The sequence below is a fragment of the Saccopteryx bilineata genome, chromosome 3 (assembly GCF_036850765.1).
Source record: "Saccopteryx bilineata isolate mSacBil1 chromosome 3, mSacBil1_pri_phased_curated, whole genome shotgun sequence".
In the NCBI taxonomy this organism is placed as follows: Eukaryota; Metazoa; Chordata; class Mammalia; order Chiroptera; family Emballonuridae; genus Saccopteryx; species Saccopteryx bilineata.
Window position 1 is genome coordinate 35242366 of NC_089492.1, and position 19790 is coordinate 35262155.

Here is a 19790-nt window from a genome sequence, read left to right on the forward strand (position 1 = left end):
ACAGAAAGCAATATATAAAATGGCAATAGGAAACCTTCAAATGTCAATAATTCACTAAATGTAAATGGACTGAACTCACCAATCAAAAGACACAGAGTAGCAGAACGGATTAAAAAAGAAAATCCAACTGTATGCTGCCTACAAGAAACACATCTAAGCTACAAGGTTAAAAACAAATTCAAAGTGAAAGGCTGGAAAACAATACTCCAAGCAAATAACATCCCAAAAAAAGCAGGTGTAGCAATACTCATATCTAACAATGCTGACTACAAGACAGCAAAGGTAATCAGAGACAAAAATGGTCATTTCATAATGATTAAGGGGACACTGAATCAAGAAGACATAACACTTCTTAATATATATGCACCAAACCAAGGAGCACCAAAATATGTAAGACAGCTACTGACTGATCTAAAATCAAAAACTGACAAAAATACAATTATACTTGGAGATGTGAATACACTGCTGACGGCTCTAGATCGTTCATCCAAACAGAAAATCAATAAAGAAATAGTGGCCTTAAACAAAACACTAGAACAATTGGATATGATAGACAAGACATCTACAGGACATTTCATTCCAAAGTGCCAGAGTGTACACTTTTCTCTAGTGTACATGGAATATTCTCAAGAATTGACCATATGTTGGGCCACAAAAATAACATCAGCAAATTCAGAAAAATTGAAATTATACCAAGCATGTTTTCTGATCATAAAGCCTTGAAACTAGAATTCAACTGCAAGAAAGAGGTAAAGAAAACCACAAAAATGTGGAAACTAAAATACATACTTTTAAAAACTGAGTGTGTCAAAGAAGAAATAAGTGCAGAGATCAAAAGATACATACAGACAAACAAAAATAATACAATATATCAGAATCTCTGGGATGCAGCAAAAGCAGTAATAAGAGGGAAGTTCATACCACTACAGACCTATATGAACAAACAAGAGAGAGCCCAAGTAAACCACTTAACTTCACATCTAAAGGAAATAGAAAAAGAAGAACAAAGACAACCCAAAACTATCAGAAGAAAGGAAATTATAAAAATCAGAGCAGAAATAAATAAAATAGAGAACAGAAAAACTATAGAAAAAATTAATAAAACAAGGAGCTGGTTCTTTGAAAAGATCAACAAGATTGACAAACCCTTGGCAAGACTCACCAAGGAAAAAAGAGAAAGAAATCATATAAACAAAATACAAAATGAAAGAGGACAAATCACCACAGATATCATAGATATACAAAGAATTATTGTAGAATACTATGAAAAACTATATGCCACCAAATTCAACAATCTAGAAGAAATGGATAAATTCCTAGAACAATACAATCTTCCTAGACTGAGTCATGAAGAAGCAGAAAGCTTAAACAGTTCCATAAGCAGGGAGGAAATAGAAAAAACTATTAAAAACCACCCCAAAAATAAAAATCCAGGGCCAGACAGCTATACTAGTGAATTCTATCAAACATTGAAAGAAGACTTGGTTCCTATTCTACTCAAAATCTTCCAAAAAATTGAAGAAGCAACACTTCTAAACACATTTTATGAGGCCAACATAATCCTCATACCAAAACCTGGCAAGGACAACACAAAAAAATAAAACTACAGACCGATAAATACTAGCAAATCAAATACAACACCATATTAAAAAAATACATCATGATCAAGTGGGATTCATCCCAGAATCACAAGGATGGTTCAACATACATAAAACAGTTAACATAATACACCGTATCAACAAAACAACAAAAAACACATGATCTTATCAATAGATGTAGAAAAGGCATTCAATAAAATACAACATAATTTTACGTTTAAAACACTCAACAAAATGGGAATAGAAGGAAAATATCTCAACATAATAAAGGCCATTTATGATAAGCCATCGGCTAACATCATATTAAATGGCATAAAACTGAGGACTTTCCACCTTAAATCAGGAAAAAGACAAGAATGTCCACTCTCTCCACTCTTATTTAACGTGGGGTTGGAAGTTCTCACCAGAGCAATCAGACAAGAAAAAGAAATAAAAGGCATTCATAATGGAAAAGGAGTAATATATGTTTCACTTTTTGCAGATGATATGATCCTATATATCAAAAACCCCAAAGACTCCACAAAAAGATTACTAGAAACAATAAACCAATACAGTAAGGTCACAGGATACAAAATTAATATACAAAAGTCCAATGCCTTCCTATATGCCAACAATGAGACATCAGAAGATGAACTAAAAAAAATAACCCCCCTCATGGTTGCAACAAAAAATATAAAATACCTAGGAATAAACATAACAAAGAATGTAAAGAGCCTGACCAGGCAATAGCGCAGTGGATAGAGCGTCAGACTGGGATGCCGAGGACCCAGATTCGAGACCCCGAGGATGCCAGCTTGAGCATGGGCTCATCTGGTTTAAGCAAAAGCCCACCAGCTTGAACCCAAGATCACTGGCTCCAGCAAGGGGTTACTCGGTCTGCTGAAGGCCCGTGGTCAGGGAACATATGAGAAAGCAATCAATGAACAACTAAGGTGCTGCAGCACGCAATGAAAAACTAATGATTGATGCTTCTCATATCTCTCCGTTCCTGTCTGTCTGTCCCTGTCTGTCCTCTCTCTGAGTCACTCTCTGTCTCTGTAAAAAAAAAAAAAAAAAAAAAAAAAGAATGTAAAGAACCTATATAATGAAAACTACCAAGCGTTGTTAAGGGAAATTGAAAAAGATGCAATGAAATGGAAAAATATTCCTTGTTCTTGAATAAGAAGAATAAATATAGTCAAAATGGCCATATTACCCATAGCTATATACAAATTCAATGCAATTCCCATCAAAATTCCAATGGCATTTTTTAAAGAAATGAAACAAAAAATTATCAGACTTATATGAAACTATAAAAAACCCCGAATAGCCAAAGCAATCCTAAGGAAAAAGAATGAAGCTGGGGGCATTACAATACTTGACTTCAAATTATATTATAGAGACATGACAATCAAAACTGCATGGTATTGGCAGAAAGAAAAAAAACAACACTCAGACCAATGGAACAGAATAAAAAGTCCAGAAATAAAACCACATATATATAGTCAAATAAATTTTGATAAAGGGGCCAACAACACACAATGGAGAAAAAAAAAGCCTCTTCAACATACGGTGCTGGGAAAACTGGAAAGCCACATGCAAAAGAATGAAACTCAACTACAGTTTGTCCCCTTGTACTAAAATTAATTCAAAATGGATTAGAGATCTAAATATAAGACCTGAAACAATAAAGTACATAGAAGAAAACATAGGTACTAAACTCATGGACCTTGGTTATAAAGAGCACTTTATGAATTTGACTCCAAAGGCAAGGGAAGTGAAGGCAAAGATAAATGAATGGGACCACATCAGACTAAGAAGTTTTTGCACAGCAAGAGAAACTGACAACAAAACAGACAGCCAACTAAATGGGAGATGTTATTTTCAAACAGCAGCGCAGATAAGGGCCTAATATCCAAAATATACAAACTCATAAAACTCAACAACAAACAAACAATCCAATAAAAAAATGGGAAGAGGACATGAACAGACACTTCTCCCAGGAAGAAATACAAATGGCCAACAGATATATGAAAAGAAGGGTTTTTTGGTTGTTTCCATGTCTTGGCCCTCATCTTCACTAGCTATTAGAGAAATGCAAATCAAAACTACAATGAGATTCTACCTCACGCCTATTAGATTAGTTATTATCAACAAGACAGGTAATAACAAGTGTTGGAGAGGCTGTGGAGAAAAAGGAACCCTCATACAATGTTGGTGGGAATGTAAAGTAGTATAATCATTATGGAAGAAAGTATGGTGGTACCTCAAAAAACTAAAAATAGAACTACCATATGACCCAGCAATCCCTCTACTGGGTATATACCCCCCAAACTCAAAAACATTGGTACGTAAAGACACATGCAGCCCCATGTTCATTGCAGCATTGTTCACAGTGGCCAAGACATGGAAACAACCAAAAAGCCCTTCAATAGATGACTGGATAAAGAAGATGTGGCACATATACACTATGGAATACTACTCAGCCATAAGAAATGATGACATCGGATCATTTACAACAATACGGATGGACCTTGATAACATTATACTGAGTGAAATAAGCAGCGGTTCTCAACCTGTGGGTCGCGAACCTGGCAGGGTCGCCTAAAGCCATCGGAAAATATATAATGCATATCAGGTATTTACATTCCGAATCATAACTGTAGCAAAATTACAGTTATGAAGTAGCCACCAAAATTAGTTTTTGGTTTGGGGTCACCGCAACATTAGGAACTGTATTGCGGGGTCACAGCATTAGAAAGGTTGAGAACCACTGGAAATAAGTAAATCAGAAAAAACTGAACTGTATGATTCCATACATAGGTGGGACATAAAAATGAGACTAAGAGACATAGACAAGAGTGTGGTGGTTACGGGGGGCGGGGAGGGAAGGTGTGGGTGAAGGGGAGGGGCACAAAGAAAACCAGATAGAAGGTGACAGAAGACAATTTGACTTTGGGTGATGGGTATGCAACATAATCAAATGTCAAAATAACCTGGAGATGTTTTCTCTGAACATATGTACTCTGATTTAATTATGTCACCCCATTAAAATTAGTTTTTAAAAAAGAATTCTTAGACACTGAAAGTTCCTTACCAATTCAAAATTAGTAAGTCAGAAAATGAAAATAATTTTTCTTTGTATTTGTTAGCCAGTCTATGATTAAAAACTGAAAACCCAAGCCTAGATGTGTGGGACTTTTTCATAGCAAAATATGAAGTACCTGAAAGGCAATCCAAATAAAATCATTTAAAAAGAAGTCATTCTGACATGTCACTGAGGAACTGTTCATCAGAATGTTTTGACCAGATCCAAGCATGTCAATCTATTGGCTCACATACTGATTACTTTGGGACAGAACACAGATTTCAAAAGAAAAAAAATATAAGATAGCACCCACAGAAACTGCCAATTCTGAACTTAAAGATATTAGTAAATGTATTAAGCATTTCTTTTATCAAAGAAAGTAAAAATACAGTTTTGTATTTAATACAGACTGTTTAAAGAGTTTAAGATAAACATCAGTTATTTCAGAATAAAAAAATATTAAGAACCATAAGGATTGAGTTCTTGGAAGAAGAAAGAAGGAAATGTATTCAAGAGGTCATGGGAAAGGAAATAATATTGGCTCTTTTCCTGAGTTTAGAAGAAAGGCAGACAGACCTGAAGAAAAAGCAGAGAGAGATGACATGTGGAAAAGGAAGGTGAGGGGTTTGATGCTTCTCCAAAAACCCAAATTTCCCAGTAAAGGAAGAAGGGCAAGAAATTACTTCTGTTTTCCTCACTAGACTTTAAAATTTGTTATGACATTGACTGGATCTGTTTTGTCCCCTACTGTAATACCCAGAACACAGGACAGTGCATGGCATGTTATTGATTCTCAATTAGTATTTGTCAAATAAAATTAGTAAGTGTGGGCATAGGGACTTAAAAGAGTAAGAAATGCTGGGAATAGCTGTTAGTAGTAAACAGAAATGAATAATGGGGTTACTAATTTGAGGTTAAGTGGTATGTATTTAAAGTGAATCAGTATTTTTCTGAAGTTCAGAAGCAACAACAGAAAAGCAGACAGATGGGAACTGACATGATCAAGAGAGTAGAATGGAAAAGGGGTAAGAGGGTGTGGTATGCATGTGAGGGCAGCGGAGGCTAGGTTGGAAATGGAGTCAAGGGTGAAGACAGACTGAATGCAGCAATAGACTGTTAAGGTCACGAGAGTGTAAGTATTTCTGAGGGCTTAGGCAAAGAGCGTCTTTAAAACAATAGTATAGCTATATAGCTTTGTAACATGCTAAGCATCCAATGCAAATTTTTACTCTAAATTCCATCACTGCTCAGACATGGACTGTGTCTGATTTGTTTTCTCTTGTAGCCAGGTTTGTTAATTAAATGAATTTTTAAAAGAGGGAAGAAGGAAGGAAATTAGTTAAAGACGTAAGAGATATCTGTTGTGTCTATTTAAATTATGAGCTATTCATATTTTATGTGAATATAAATGCATAAAAATATTTGCATATGTGTGTAATAATATTCATAAATATATATTCCATCATAAGCATCCCCAGATATTTTCTGCAGTATTGGGGTTGATAATAATGACTGGAAAATCTGTCGGTTAGTTGACCTGTGTTCTATCTTCTGTGCAGTACGATGGGACCAAGGTCTGGTAAATACTGAGGGCCCAGGGAACAAGCAGGAGGTTTGGAGCTGCTGAGGGCAGAGCGCTAGAACCAAATTCTTGGGTACAGGCAGCTTGTCCTGAGGCCAGTCATTGAACAAAAACGACCTAGAGATGACACAATTTGACCAGGATCAAGAATCAGTAGACTAGCCAGGTCAAAGGGAGGGACAAATGAGCAGGTACCATATAGGAAGTCAAAATCCAGAATTACTGTGTGTTTGCCTCTTTGGAAGAACCAAAAGGCAAACCCTCTGCTAAGACCCTTCAGCCTTTAAGTTTTTTCCTTTAAGTATCAAAGTCATTTTTCCTTCTAGGGTTTTCTATTTAAGGATGAATCTTTTGAATGAATTTTTTTTATCACTTCTTGTTGAAATGTGTTACTACCTGGTTATTTGGTTTTTTATTTAAAATTTTTTTCATGCCATTTATTTTTCAAACATATACTTATATAGTTAGGTTTCTCAGGTTGGAAATTTTTCACTTGTGAAAAATTAATGCAAAGGTAAATTAGAAGCCAAATTAAGAGACAATAGTTACTCATTGTTAGATGGGAATGAGATGGGAGTGGGGACTGAAGGGAGAAGGGAAGGAAAGGAAGTTTACCCTCTTCCAGATTTCCTAAGTCTTCAATATGTGGTATTTCAAGGGAATTCATTGTTCATTTTAAAGGAAAACAAAAATTCTACACTCCTTTTCCCACTGGGTTTGTAAATCAGTAAAATATTAAAATGGAAACAAAAGAAATACCTCTTTGTGACTGATCATCTACTTTAGTTATCTAAGTCCTCGAATTTGATTGTGTTGCTTCTGAAAATAGAATGTCTCAAGTATTGTTCCTAAATCTCCAAATGCTTGCTACTAAATTATTCCTCTTCTGTTTTAACACTGAAACATAAAGAAGATAAAATTTAAAAAGCCCAGGAAGTGTATGGAACCAACATTGTACAAAATCTGGATTGGGTACCCTCCTCCTCTTGGTAAAAAATAAATGATAACACAACTTCAATGTGTGGGAATTTTTACTCAAACAAAACCATCTCAAAATCTTAGCACCATAGTAAATTTTCAGTTGTCCCTTCATGTCCTGAGACATAGTGTTTAAAAGTTTTGCTTTTTAGCCCTGGCTGGTTGGCTCAGTAGAGCGTCGGCCTGGCATGCAGAGGTCCCGGGTTCTATTCCCAGCCAGGGCACACAGGAGAAGCGCCCATCTGCTTCTCCACCCCTCCCCCTCTTCTTCCTCTCTGTCTCTCTCTTCCCCTCCCGCAGCGAGGCTCCATTGGAGCAAAGATGGCCTGGGCGCTGGGGATAGCTCCTTGGCCTCTGTCCCAGGCGCTAGAGTGGCTCTGGTCGCGACAGAGCAATGCCCCGGATGGGTAGAGCGTCGCCCCCTGGTGGGCGTGCTGGGTGGATCCCGGTAGGGTGCCAGCTTCAGAAAAATACAAAAAAAAAAAAAAAGTTTTGCTTTTTATCACAGAATAGAAAACCCTTAAGAAACTATTTGAAACTGAATACAAATCTCTGGCCCTGTGACTTCAGAAAGTTTTCTTCCTTGTTTAGTTACCCACCTATTTTCAAATCTTACTCTTTTTGATCATTGATAGGAATGTTGGCTTGGCAAAGTCATTTTAGCTCCACACGTTGAAAACTCCCAAGTGTGAATTTCAACAATTAACCCAGGGTCTTGAATTTTCCCCCCAATCTTAAATATCGTATGATGCATTCAAGGTATAACATGTCATCTCTTGCCCATCTTTTTAGATCACATAGATTTTCAATTACCCATTTTGGATTTTAACCACATTTTCTCAGAAATAATATGTCTTCTCTTAATATCAATACATTCCTGATGGGATTCCTGGTGTAGATAGATGGGATTTTTTAAGTTGGAACCATGCTAGAAGTAGACTTGTTTTTCATAACTGCTAATGAGTTTCCTTGCTAGCATACCTAGGGCTGAAGTGACAATTTCATTGATAAGAATGGATGGCAGAAAAAAAGGATGAAGGTTTCACCCTACAGAAACAGGCTGCCCACGTTCAGCAAGAATTAGTTCATACTAAGTTGCCTCTGTACTTTCTCTCCTTGCTTAAATGTTTGTGTCTTCTTACCGTTTCAGTGCTGAGATTCTGCCAAAAAATTAAATTCAATTTGAAAGGAAAAAAAACCCCACAAAAATAAAACTTCCAAAAGTGACATTACAGGAGGGATAATTTTCTTCTTTAAAATTCTATTTTTCACCTGACCAGGCAGTGGCACAGTGAATAGAGCGTCAAACTGGGATGCGGAGGACCCAGGTTCGAGACCCCGAAATTGCCAGTTTGAGCGTGGGCTCATTTGGTTTGAGCAAAGCTTACCAGCTTGGACCCAAGGTTGCTGGCTTGAGTAAGGGGTTACTTGGTCTGCTGAAGGCCCACGGTCAAGACACGTATGATAAAGCAATCAATGAACTAAAGTGTTGCAACAAAAAACTGATGATTGATGCTTCTCATCTCTCTTCATTCCCGTCTGCCTGTCCCTATCTATCCCTCTCTCTGACTCTGTCTCTGTAAAAAAAAAATAAATCTATTCTATGACACATTGTTTTCAAATAAAAGCCAGTGGAACCAATATCCACTCATCTTAAAATAACACTATTGATAATAGCTAATATTTACTGAGCTTTACTAAATGCCAAGCACTCTGCTAAATGCTTTACATTTATTATTTTATCTAGTTCTCATGGAAAACTCAAGAAGGAGGTACTTTTATTACTGTCATTGTGAAGATGAGGAAACAGATGTAATGGGACCTTGACCTATGAGCATTCATCTCCCTGCACAGGCAGACCTTGGAGATATTGCAGGTGCGGGTTCCCGACCACCACAATACACCAACTATTGCAATAAAGCAACTTACAGATTTTTTAGTTTTCCAGTGTATATAAAAGTTATGTTTATACTATGCTATATAGCCCAGCAATTTTTAACCAATGTGGCCCAAGAATTTTTAAAACATGCAATACCTGACTATTTAGTCAGGGACACTGACCTCTTTTCCCTTAGATTGTAAAATAAAAAAATGACAACAGCCAACACAACAAATGCCCTCTGGTGTGAGTGCCCTGTCTTGAACCATAAATATATAGGTCATATAATAGAGTTACATTTTATTGGTTATATCATATAATAAGGTTGTGTCTGATTGGTTAATTCTTCATAGTAGAATCCTTATAGGCACCTGATTTTTTAAAAAGTCACTGTCACTTTGGAGCAAAAAGGGTAGGTAATTTGTATTATTATTATTAAGAAATCAATCAAACATAATTTTTATCAGATCAGCAAAAAATATATATTTTGGTATGTCACACAATTTTAGTAAATTTAATTACTAATTTAGTAATTAGTTTAGGTGTGCCATGAGATTAAAAAAAAGGTTGGAAATCACTGATATAGTCTACTAAGTGTGCAATAGCAGTATGTCTAAAACGTACCTAGCTTAATTTAAAAAAAAAACTTTATTGCTAAAAATGCTATCACTTGAATCTTCAGTGAGTTGTAATCTTTTTGTTGGTGAGGGGTCTTGCCTCGACGTTAATGACATGCAATCTTTGTGAAGCACAGTAAAGCAAAGCTCAATAAAATGAGGTTTGCCTGTATTAATCATTTTAGACCTTTAACTGGAAGGACTCTGAGAATCCCAATGCACACCTCTACTCTTTCATCTGTTGAATATTACCACTTAGAAGTATAATCAGAGCAGAGCAGGATGACAAAAGGGGTTATGGTATTTTTCAACTTTTAAGAGTTTCTTCAGTAATTTTGCTTCTAGGTATGTACCCTAGAGAAATTCTCCCATATGTGCAAAAAGACATGTTGTATAAGAATGCTCACTAACATAACACTCAAAATGAATGAACTAGAGTTCAATGTACTAACATAGGTAGATCTTGAACAATTTGGAGTAGAGGAAAAAAAAAGATTGTAGAGTGACACATTTGGTACAACATCATTCATGTAAAATTTTTGTTTAGTATGGTTAGAGCATAAAACAATAGAGTGTGTTATTTGTGAACATATACTATGTAGTAAAAGGATAAAGATGTGAACCAGAATGGTAAAAAGTTCAAGATAACAGTCGCCTTGGGAGAAAAGGAATTGATTGGGGGAAGATAAAAAGTAGGCTTCAATTCTGTAGGTCTCATCTCTTTTGCTTTAAAAAATAATACAAATATGAGCCTGATCAGGCAGTGGTGCAGCAGATAGAACATCAACCTGGGATGCTGAGGACCCAGGTTTGAAACCCCAAGGTCACTGGTTGAGCACGGGCTCACTAGCTTGAGCACAGGTGCTCTGGCTTGAGTGTGGGATCATAGACATGACCCCATGGTCGCTGGCTTGAGCCCAAAGTTTGCTGGCTTGAAGCCCAAGGTCTCTGGCTTGAACCTAAGGTTGCTGGTTTGAACAAGGGGTCACTGGCTCAGCTGAAGTCCCCTGCCACCACCCCCGTTAAGGCATGTATGAGAAAGCAATCAATGAACAGCACCACAACTACAAGTTGATACTTCTCAGCTCTCTCCTTTCCTGTCTCTCTCTCTCCTTCGCTAAAAAAAATAATAATAATACAAATATGAGAAAATATTAACATTTGTTCTTTCAGGAGTCACAAGGGTTTGTTATCTTATTCTTTTAAAGTTTTTGTATTTTAAAAAATACTTCCATCTTAAGAAATAAAAGCAGGTATGTTGATACTGAAAAGGAGCAGAGGTCACTATACTATAGTGGGTGAAATTTCTGGTGGACCACACCAGTTCATGCACCAGTGGTTGAAAATCACTGAATAGAACATGATTTCTGTAGTTTTAGAGTAAATTTTTTAAAAATATATTTAACTAGATGTTCAATTTATTCATTAAATAACTTAGACTATGAATAGACTATCTAGCTTTGAGTCTTATAAACTCAATGCAACCTCAGAAATCAACTAGTTGTAAAAGGTATACCTCAGTGATTTCATTAAGATGAATTTCTTCATGTGGCTTTATGTTAGCTGCAAACCACCAGGTACCAGCCCCCAAAACCTCTACAATATTATGAATGTATCAGAAAGAACAGCTGTCTAGAGACCGTTACAGGCCACAACTTCTGACCAAAGATTCCTGCTCATGGGTCATTATTATCTGAACTATACATCTCAAATCTGATTCTCTGATCTCCCTTCCTCTCCCTTTCTTCATCTCAAAAGCACAGGATTTCATTGTGAAGGTGAATAGCCCTGAATGTTGTCTAATCAGGCTATGTGGTTTCAACAGTGAGCGTACTTCATTACATTATTTGGAGTAAAGTTCTAGGTTATATTTAAAAATACTTCAGCTTGAAAATTAATATAATCTCTTGTTTGCTTTTTTAAATATTTTATTTATTGATTTTTAGAAAGAGGGGAGAGAGAGGGGGGGGGGGAAGGAGCAGGAAGCATCACCTCCCATATGTGCCTTGACCAGGCAAGCCCAGGGTTTCGAACCGGCGACCTCAGTGTTCCAGGTCGACGCTTTATCCCACTGCGCCACCACAGGTCAGGCTCTCTTGTCTGCTCTTATTTGGAATCTTCACTTTCTAGATAATAATGTAGAAAGCTAAATCCAGTATTACTTAAGTGCTATTCATTTGTTAAAACTGTATTTTGCGAGGAAGTTATTCTTGTGTACATTTAAAAATAATCACTTTCAGTTATGTAACTAGCAATCAGTACCAGTTTGATTGTGGGCATGTGTTCATACACATTTTTTATACCAGCTTTGCTTCAAAAAGGATAACAGATGGGTTTCAGACACATATAATATAGCACCAGAAAAAATTAAACCTGAAGTTAGTGAAGGAATGGAAACAGGATTTAAGTCAGGAGTGAGTTAAGCATATAAATTGCATCCTGTTTGGTCTTATACACAGGCCAGAAGCTTATATGGCTATAAGCTTTCTCACAGCCAAGGGAAATACTGTTAGCTTCATAACTGGGTATTCAGAAGACAAAAACAAATGAGATAATAAACAAAGGAAATAACTATATCAGTTGCTAAAGCCATGGAAAAGTATTTCCCAGATATTGTCAATGAGAGTGTTATCGTCACAAATTTCACAGCACTTTCTTACAAATCCCTTAATGAAAGCACAAAGTATTATACCAAAGTAGCTTCATTAAGGAAATCTGAGGAGAGAAAGGAGCTAAGGTAGAGGATTGGGAAGGGGGTGGTCTAGGCACAATCCACACCTACGCATGGCAACTGTTGGTCTTGACATGGGGTTCATTACCAGAACGACCACAAAATTTATTGCCTAACGCAGGACCCTTTGAAAGTGAAAGTGAATACTATTAATAATTAGGCCCCCACAACTGGTATATGTCAGGACTATCCTGAGAAAATTGGGCCATATCATGGTCACTTTAAATTCTTGCTCATCACCAACTGACATCCTGTTCCCAGTGTAGGCCACTATTGCGGACCTAGTCAGACATACTTGTCCTTCCAACATGGAGTGAGTCTACCCAGATCTAGTTAGTTATCGGGAACTCTGCGAGTTTCTGGCCCAAGTCACCAGAATGGGGTAGGCTTGCTCATAAGTCAGCCAAACAGGGAAGGTAATCAAGAAAGATGGGAGTGATCAATGAGTAATGGTGACCTGAGGATCTAGTCTACATCAAGAAAAGGTTAAAGGAGATGTCACTTCTGAATAATAGATGGGAGGGGGAACAAAATAGGTTGTACATAATTAGATGGATACCATGAAAAGAAAACAGACCCTCCTTTCTGAAGGGCCCAATGAAAGCTCTAGTGGAAGAAAACTGCTTAGAGTTGGGATATTATTGTAACATCCACCGGGTACAAGAACAGACGTCGGAGACTTTCAGGAGTATAGATGTAACTTTATTGGCCAGTTTTACCTGCGCAGGGGCAAATTCCCGAGGTGTCCAGAGACAGTGTGCCCACAAGGAGCTGCAGATGGGAATCGCACCTAGCACTCACAGCTAAATCTTTTTATAAGCTAAGCAAGCAAGCCTAATACAGAAGCATATGTGGCGGTAACCTATTTGCTAAGGGGGCTGCACATAGCATAGCAACAGGGGCTGGGGTCTAGCTCATTGGCGAATTCCAAACATAAACTTCTGATGAGGGTCTTTTAACCAATAGAATGCAAATGTTTGTCTCTTTTTCTTTTTTTTTTTTTCTTCTCTCTCAGCCTCCCAGAGTCCCTATCTGTCTCTGCTTCTTGAACGACCTTGGGCATGTTATTCCTAACAGAACAGGAGCAGGACCTGCCTGTAACCCTTACGTTCCCTGTTCCATTAGTGCCCTGCTTATTTTCTGATCTTCTCTTGGTCCTTACAATTATCATCATAGCTAAAGCATTTAACTTGTAGTTCTCAAACATGTGATGTGAATTACCTGGAGAGCTTGTTAAAAACTAGATTCCAGGACCCCAGCCCCACAGATAATGACACAGTTAGTCTGAGATGGAACCCAGGAATCTATTTTAATAAGCAATTCAGGTGGTTCTGGTAATAATGGTTCTAGTCTACACTTTGAGCAATACTACCTGATTAAATAGCCCTCAAAGGGAATCTAACCCTCCCACAAGAAAGAGCATGTTGGGCTGGCTTTGGGGAAGATACAGTGCCAGTTCTCCTGTGGAAAGCGCTGGGTGAAAGACAGAGTAGGGCGACAGGTGTATAATCAGAGAAGCTCAGCCTTCAGCGACCTGAAGGCTTTTTCCATTGAGGGATCTTGGTTCTTGATTTGAAAGAGAAAAAGCTTCTCCTCTCCTGATTCCCTATATGGTCCTAACAATTAAGGGAACCACCCAAGAAGGAACACAGATGAGCTCATTTTAAAAACTGTAGCTGGAATAACTCCTATTCTAGCAAGCTTCCCTTTACCTAGGAATAGCAGCTAACATAAATTAGTGATTTACTACATGCCAAGCCTGTTATACCTGCATTTACTGATTCACGCCTGAGAACAACCCAATGTGGTAGGTACTATTTTTACCCCCCATTTCACAGGGGAGCATATGTTGAGGAAGGCCACTGTGAAGCACATCCACAGCGCACCATGCATGGTCTGTGTCTGTGGCACCCCCTGGGGTAATTCAGCGTACAATTTTCACAGCTTTATACAGTGGGCCCAACACTGTGGGTCATAGGAGTTCTATAACTTTCCCAAAGTCCCACAGCTAGAACCTAAGCTCTGAGAAAAGGATGGAACTATATAAGAAATTTCTATGACCTTTCCAAAAAGGAAATGAACTAACTTGGAAATCAGTAAATTTATTCACATAATGACAGATAGAGTGAGTGGTCAGGAACTAGCATATTACAGCGAATCAACTGTGTCAACTGAGAATCTCCCAAGTCTTCCTGGATGAGGTCCTAAGACTGCCTCCCCAAACCACATTAAATGGTGGTGGGAATAAAGCCCCCAAGCTCCTACTCCTGATTCTATTATTTCCCCAGTGAAACAACTCCCAGGCAAAGCTTCTTCCTCCAATGTCCTGTCCAGTACTCCTGTATCATGTTGTATCTATCAGACTCTTGGCCCTTGTATTAAAGTGATTTTCTATGTGTTCCTCTACCAAGTTTACAAGCTTCTTGAGGGCAGGAAAAGTGCTTTACCATACTTGGTCTCCCAGTGTCCAGGGAAGGCATGCCATGTGGGCATGGCTACACTTGCTTCCTTCCTCTTTCCTTGGCAATAACTTTCCCACCTTCAAAGTTTAGTGGGATGCCTGACCAGGCAGTGGTGCAGTGGATAGAGTGTCAGACTGGGATGCAGAGGACCCAGATTCGAAACCCTGAGGTCGCCAGCTTGAGCGTGGGCTCATCTGGTTTGAGCAAGGCTCATCAGCTTGAGCTCAAGGTCCCTGGCTTGAGCAAGGGGTCTGCTGTAGCCCCCCACCCTCGTCAAGGCACATATGAGAAAGCAATCATTGAACAACTAAGGAGCCGCAACAAAGAATTGATGCTTCTCATCTCTCTCCCTTCCTGTCTGTCCCTATCTGTCCTCTTTGTCTCTGTCACAAAACAAACAAATAAAAAAATAATAACAATGAAATGCTTTACACAGCAAATTATAGAGGTAAGCACAGGATTGCTGTGAAACAAAAAGATGGGCTCGACTTAGCCTGTAAGGACAAATAAAGGTTAATAAATTGAGTGAGGTAGAGAAGGTGAGGGAAGAGGGCACTCTAGGCAGAGGCCATGGCATAAACAATAAGTTAGATGTTCGTGTGTATGTGCGTGAGAGAGAGAGAGAGAGAGAGAGAGGAAGGAAGGAGGGAGGGAGGGCGAGCGAACAGGAGGAGGAGGAGTTATGATGGGAGAAAGGAAAGAGGATGTTATGATACTACAAGTAGCTTAGTGTGGCTGAAGAAATTTTCACTTTGTGACAACAATGGTCAAAATCCCAACTCTGCCACTTACCAACTACATATCTGGGGCAAATTACTTAACCTCTGGGGCCTAAGATCCTAATTTGTTAAAGGGATGATAATAGCACCTATCTTTTCGGATCTTATGAAAATTAAGTGGTTTAATATTTATAACGCACTTAGAACAGAGCCTGTCGTGTAGTATGTACTCAATAGAGTAGCTATTATTGTAACCCTATTGTTCTCTTTCTCTCATTCCCCAGTTTTTCTACATCCCACGCAGATTCTGCCTCTAAAACAAACACTGAAACCATCCACTTCTGTTTCCACCTTTGGCCAAAGAACTATGATTTTTTTCCCTGGATTCTTGCAGTAGCCTCCTAACTCATCTCTCTGCTTCCGCTCTTGCTCTACAACAATCTGATCCACAAAGCAAACAGAGTGGTCCTTTTCAAAGGTAAATCAAGTTTCACTCCACTTAAAATCTGTTGTCTCATCATCCATAGTCCCAACCCTTTAGAATTCTGCTTATCATGACCTTAAGAGGTCTTAAATAATGACTCCCTCTACCATTCTAACCCCATGCCATTTGTATTCCCTCTTACTCCATACTTCAGCCCTTAGCTGCCTAAATTTGGCAAGTTTGTCTTGCTAGGTAGGACCTTTGCACCTGCTGTTCCTTCTGCCTTCCCTACCTTAACCTGTTTTCCTCCTTTTTGTCTTGTAGAATCCAGTTCAAATGTCAGAGTGGACTCTAGTTTGAGAAACTAAACTAAAATAACAGCCTTCCTGGTTTCTAGATGTTACTCTGGAAATTTGTTTTTTTCTTTGTTGTTGTTTTTTCTGTCACCCCTAATACCCCCACCTCCAGAATGTAAGCTCTATGAGAGCAGAAACAAGGACTTTTTCATTGCTGTATTCCCAATAACAGTAAACCTCTCTCTCCAACACACCAGGTATTCAATAAATATTGAACTAATGTTGAATGAATTAGAAGAGAGAAAGAAGGGAGAAGGCAGCCAACAATTAAGGCACCTGGGGCCAATTATTATGCTTATACAGTAATACAGTGAGAAATGATGAGGTCCTAGCAGTAGTTTTCAACCGTGGCTTTGTATTGGAATCACCTGGGGAGGGATTCTTAAAAATATGGATGCCTGAGCACCATCCTCAAAGAGTCTGACTTAATTGGTGGATGTACAATAGTCTGGGAATCAATATTTTTAAAAGCTCCATCAGGGTTTCTAATGTGCAGCCAAAATTGAAACCAAAAAGCAGAAGACGGATGTAGTGCAGCGGAGAGATGTTTAGGATATATGATAAGGTCTTGGTGATTAACTGGAAATGACCAAAGGAGGATTCCTGGGGAGAATCCTAGATTTCTGGCTTGGGCCTGGGTGAATGAGAGAGGCAAGTTTTGAGAAAAAGATAAATTCTGTCTTAGACAGACCAAGTTAGAAGTGCCTTTGGGGGTTCAAGTGGAGGTGTTCAATAGATTTGTTTCTTAATATATTTATGTTGCCTTAGTGAAGAGTAGGAAATCCTTCTAGTTTTCAAGAAGATAAGCAGGAAAAGGCATCTCTGGAAAATATGACAATTGTACAGTGTGGCCAACCATTCCCACCGAGCACAACCTCTGCACTCAAAACCCCCTTCAAAGCCAATACCCCCTCTGTTCTGAAATGTTGTTCAACATGTTGATATATTTTCAAAAAGAATTACATTATGTATGGGCACTATTCCATAAATCTATTTAACTTCCTATTCTTGTACTACCTGTAGGCTTAAAATATCCCTTAAAATTGCTGGCGGCCTTCAAGTATCATTTTAAAAATTCCAATATATGAAAATAAACATGCCCATCATTAGTTCCTTTGATTCATGGTTAAAGATACTTAGACCTAAAAATTGTCTAGCTTGTTTAGTTTTCTAATTGGTAAACATTTACTGGGTTACCAGAGATACCAAGTACCATCTGAAAGACCACGACTTATTGGTTTGCTTCTCATTTAAATTAGACACACTAAAACAAGGATTGAAAGGGTGATATATTTAGTTAAGTAACAGGTGGCAAATGGACATGCTGTTCAGCATCTATCACATTCCTTCCATTTCTCAGTATTCCAAAAAAGAGTAACTTCAAATCTTAAAGAGAAATAAACTAGGAGGGAATAGACCAAGTCTGGACTGACCATTCAACTAAGAATTGATACTAAGTCACGCGTTGGTTCAAACATTCCAGGGGGTTATGAACTGGCTTGAAGGATATAAGGGGACCCCATTCGCCAAGGTTGCTGTTGTATCCCGGTCAGGGCACATACAAAAATCAACCAATGACTGAATAAGTGGAACAACTAATTTCACTCCAAAATCAATTTAAAAATTGAAAAGTCTGAAGGGATGGAACAGATAAAATAGATTAAAGTAATTCCGAATTTATCAAGGACTGAAATATGAATTCTCAACACTTAAACGACTTTGTGAAATTAGGGGGGGGGGGAAGGTGAGGGGAAAATATGTATTTTCCGAACCGTCACACAGAGTGTTAACTTGTGGCTAAATGCTGCTCCTAGCAGCCCCCGCGGAAGACTGAAGTCTACTAAAACCAAAAGAGCGAAGGGGTGGGGCGCCGCCACTCCCAGGACGGAACATTTCCTAGCAGAGCCGCACAAACTCTCTGCAACTTCCCAGCTTGGCTCTTCTGGGAGCTGCCATTCTAGCAGAAGAACCGCGGGAACAGAGGGATGAAAACATAATTGCACACGAAATACCAAAAGCCAGTATCTTAGCCCTACACCTTCGTTCACTTCAGGGGCAGCCCCACCAATCCTTGGAGGAGACACCCGCACCCACAGCCCGCCCGGGTTGGGGGCGAAGTCCGGCGAGCCGGAGGAGCAGGGAGCACCGCGTCCGCCCCACGAGGGGCGCGCCCCGGGTCACCCGCGGGGCGCTCCACAACCGCTCAGGATGAACGTGCAAGAGCAAACGACTACGTCCCAAAGCCACCCGCGGCGGGCCCGGTGGGCGTGACGCCATGACGTACAGCACGCGGGCGGCGCGCAGGGGCGAGGCGGGGCGGGGGCGGGAGGAAGGAGTGGGAGGGGGGGGCGGAGACAGCGGGCGTTTAGGGAGGGGGAGAATGGCAGTTGGGGCGTCGGTCCCCGGGAACAGCCGTCAAGACAGAACTGCGGAGGAGGAGTTCGGGAGAGCGGCTGTCGGGACCCCTCCTCTCCGCTCCTCCCGCCCCAGCTGGGAGAAGCCTCGGCGGGTCTGAGGGACCCTCCTCCCTACTTCCTCCAGCTCCCGCCGCCGCCGCCGCGAGATGGGCCTGCGCGCCCGCAGCCCTGCGCTGGCCGCCGCTCTGAGGAGTTGAAGGTACGGGAGGGCTCAAGAGGAGGGTACCCCGGGAGCGGGAGGGCAGGGGCGGCTCCCGTTTCTGATCCGAGGCGCTCCGCTCCGCCGCGGCTTTCGCGCCCCTCCCGGGAATGAAATGGATTCGGAAATCTCCCGGGAAAGGCGCCCCCTCTCGTGCTCAGCGCGGGGCCGGCGCTGGCCCGGGGGTTGAGGCCTCGGTCTGGTTCCGCGTCCCCCGCCCGGCCCCGGCGCCGAGCGTGGGACCCGCCCCGAGCCCTGTGCTGGCCGTCTGTGGAGGCGGTGGCGGACCCGCCAGTGTTGTGACGGGCCGAGGCGGCGCTCCCCGAGCACTTTCCCGGCCCCTGCGGCGGGCGACCCCGGGGGCGGCCGCCGCGGGGAGGCGGCGGGGGCGGAGCGCATTCCTGATGGGTGAAATCGGCTCTAACGGGACCGATTTCCGGGCCTGGCTGCAAATTGGGAGCCGGAGCCAGCGCCCGGCAACCCCTGCTGCCGGGACCGCAGGGGAGAGGAGGCATGCACTGGGGAGGGTTCATCCGAGAAGACTGCGCCCCCTTCAAAAGCAGAAAGACATTCTACACAGGAAAAACGGTGCCGCCCTGGGGTAAAGTACATATGTGTTAATAGGGGTCTTCCAGGATTCTCTCCCTCATGCCAGACCTTCTGGAAGTTCCCAGCCTTCACTCAGCAAGTTAAGCTACTGTTTTTAATTTTCAGTTTTTCTTGTCCTCTGAGTTCCCCTCTGCCATTGCTCTTTCCCCGTT

At 40.4% G+C, this 19790-nt stretch overlaps 2 protein-coding genes across 5 annotated transcripts in view; both read left to right on the top strand.

The window, feature by feature from the left end:
- The window catches only part of LOC136329571 (DNA-directed RNA polymerases I, II, and III subunit RPABC4-like), a 387759-nt gene that overhangs the window by 196813 nt on the left and 171156 nt on the right, over positions 1-19790 (top strand). The gene's annotated exons all lie outside the window — the stretch shown is intronic.
- RNF19A (ring finger protein 19A, RBR E3 ubiquitin protein ligase) overlaps positions 18767-19790 on the top strand; it is a 55970-nt gene continuing 54946 nt past the window's right edge. For 3 of the 4 annotated variants that reach the window (XM_066265949.1, XM_066265948.1, XM_066265947.1), the window contains exon 1: positions 18767-19029. The gene's annotated coding sequence lies outside the window, so the exon portion shown is untranslated. Of the gene's footprint in view, positions 19030-19492; positions 19631-19790 lie in introns of those variants that run through there. The other variant, XM_066265950.1, reaches the window with a different exon arrangement.